Source organism: Perca fluviatilis, chromosome 10 (assembly GCF_010015445.1).
Source record: "Perca fluviatilis chromosome 10, GENO_Pfluv_1.0, whole genome shotgun sequence".
NCBI lineage: Eukaryota > Metazoa > Chordata > Actinopteri > Perciformes > Percidae > Perca > Perca fluviatilis.
This window is the reverse complement of record NC_053121.1, coordinates 34,124,795-34,127,220: the sequence shown is the minus strand read 5'-3', so window position 1 is coordinate 34,127,220 and position 2,426 is coordinate 34,124,795.

Sequence of the window (2,426 nt, the reverse complement as noted above, 5' to 3'; positions counted from 1 at the left end):
CCAGGTACAGACACCGGTTTGCAGATGGCACACAAACACCAAGTTTAATTTGGGCCATCAAGTTACTCACTGAATTAATGTTAATTAGCAACAGCTGGTATGACCTACCGCCGGCAACGTGTGTCATTTTAACCGCTGAAATGAAGAGACTTGTTATCCAGTTTGGCGGATCTGTGGATTTTGCCGACCGCGAGTCAATTACCGGTACGACCAAATAATTCTTCACATTCACACACTCTACTCTTCACTCGCATATGGAGCGAAATGCTTGCAGTGTGGAGCCTGGTTGTTACTAGGAGAGTATTATTTCAGCAATATCGCTCTATTAAAATATGTTTTTTGGACATCCAGGACAAAGTTGGCCACAAAGACAGGAAGCAGTGGGGTTATGAGACTTGCTGACACTAGTAAACACCGCTGACAAATAGACAATATCTACAGAGGACCTAAAGAACCTTACGTGCACTAGAAATGAATACCGGCAGGGATTATTTGAATGGATCTACTCAGAGTAAACACAATGTTTGATGCAACACCGATCTGAACCACTGTTAACACAGCCCACAAAGGTGTTTCCTTCAGAGGACCAAAATGAAATATCACTTTTTAAGTCAACACATCCACCCAAAATTGGACAATCCATCCAACTAAAACTACTTGTAAAGTCAAACGTTCAAATTAAAAGTTCATTACCCTCAAATGCCCCAAAGTGGTAAACACTTGGTGGAACAAGCAGCAACAAAACTGCACAGCCTTGTGACTAAACATGTCCAGGCTGCTAACAAAACCAAACAGAGAAAAATACCCATTAGCTGTGTTTTCATTGGTACAGTTCATCTGATGGATTCACCAGTGATTGACAACCACCTGAAGGCAAACACCGTACACCCAACATAAATACGATATGGTATTTCCTGACCTTTTGACTTAACGAGGACTGCCTGAAAGCACTAAGAGGCAACTCAATAAATAAAATAGCTTACACTACACTAACATGTTTTTCCAACAATATCAAACAAAAGTCAGAGACTATCATTTTGAGCTGCTCTGAGCTGTAAATTCACCACTTCTAGGCAAAAGGCAGAAGATAACGTTATCTCAGAGGCTGACTGGTCAAGACCTCTCTTCCTCTGGGCTGCTGCCTCCGCCTACATCTAATGGGCATAAATCCATGAAATACAGTAGACTGAACACTTAGATGTTCTATAGTTTTCATTATAGAAACTGTCAAATTACCTTATTTGGCAGAAATATATGCATTTACCTGTTATTTTTGACGATTTGATAAATACAAATGTATATTATGCTTAAGGAAATAAAACCCCACTTAACAAAATAATATTAATATTTAAATAAATCACTGGAAGAGGTACAGCCAGACTCTATAGATAAAACTGAAATCAGCACACATATTCAAGTTCATGTTCTGCTTGTTCAACCGCTGTTTGGTAAATTGCACTAATTTAATAAAAAAAATGTATAATCCCAATATGTACATCATAAGCTGCTCTGTTATAACAGGCTTGGTCAACCATCCAACTAGGAGTGTAACTTCTATAAAAATGCATTTTTCCCAAAAAGCGGGAGTACTACAGAGCTGGTTTTATTTTGACCTTTTAGAACAGCCTGGTCTCACTGAATTCCGTAAAATGGGCACGGACTGGTAACAGCTCATTCCGTGGTGGTGGTACGGAATGTGTGAAAATTCCGTGTGGCCACCACGGAAAACAATACCAATGTAAAGTCAATGACAAGATGACGTAGCACGGTAGTGAGTAGTATGTAAGGCCGGAATTCCGCACAAGGAGGTTAGTTGGGGTGGCGGATGGGTAAAACACAGGACTTTCACCCAAGAGAGCGGAGTTCGTTTCCTGCGTGTGGCGTGCGTTTGTCAGTTGTGTTAAGTTAACCATAAGCCCACCCACGACCTTTTCCTGAACCCAACCGTCCCGTTCTTGTCACGTGTCACTGAACCGTAAGCCCAACCACGACCTTTTTCTGAACCCAACCGCTCCGTTCTTCTCGCGTGTCACGTAAGCCCGTGTTTCTTTTTCGGCGATCCGTGTTCATTTCACGGAATTCTTCCATGGGCCCATCACGGAATTTGGCGATCCGTTGGCAATCCGTGTTCATTTAACGGAATTATTCTGTGGCAGTTTCACGGATTTTGTTGCAATTCCGTGAAACTGCCACGGATTTTGAGTTAAGGGCCCGTTTTCATTTCACGGAATTCTGTGAGATCAGGTTGTTTAGAAAGAACCTACTCAGTCTCCATAGGTCATCTACACCACACATTACCTGTGGTGTACCGCAAGGTTCGATTTTAGGCCCAATTTTATTTTCAATCTACATGCTTCCGCTAGGCCATATCATCCAGCGTCACAACGATAGTTTTCACTGTTACGCGGATGACACACATATAAGCC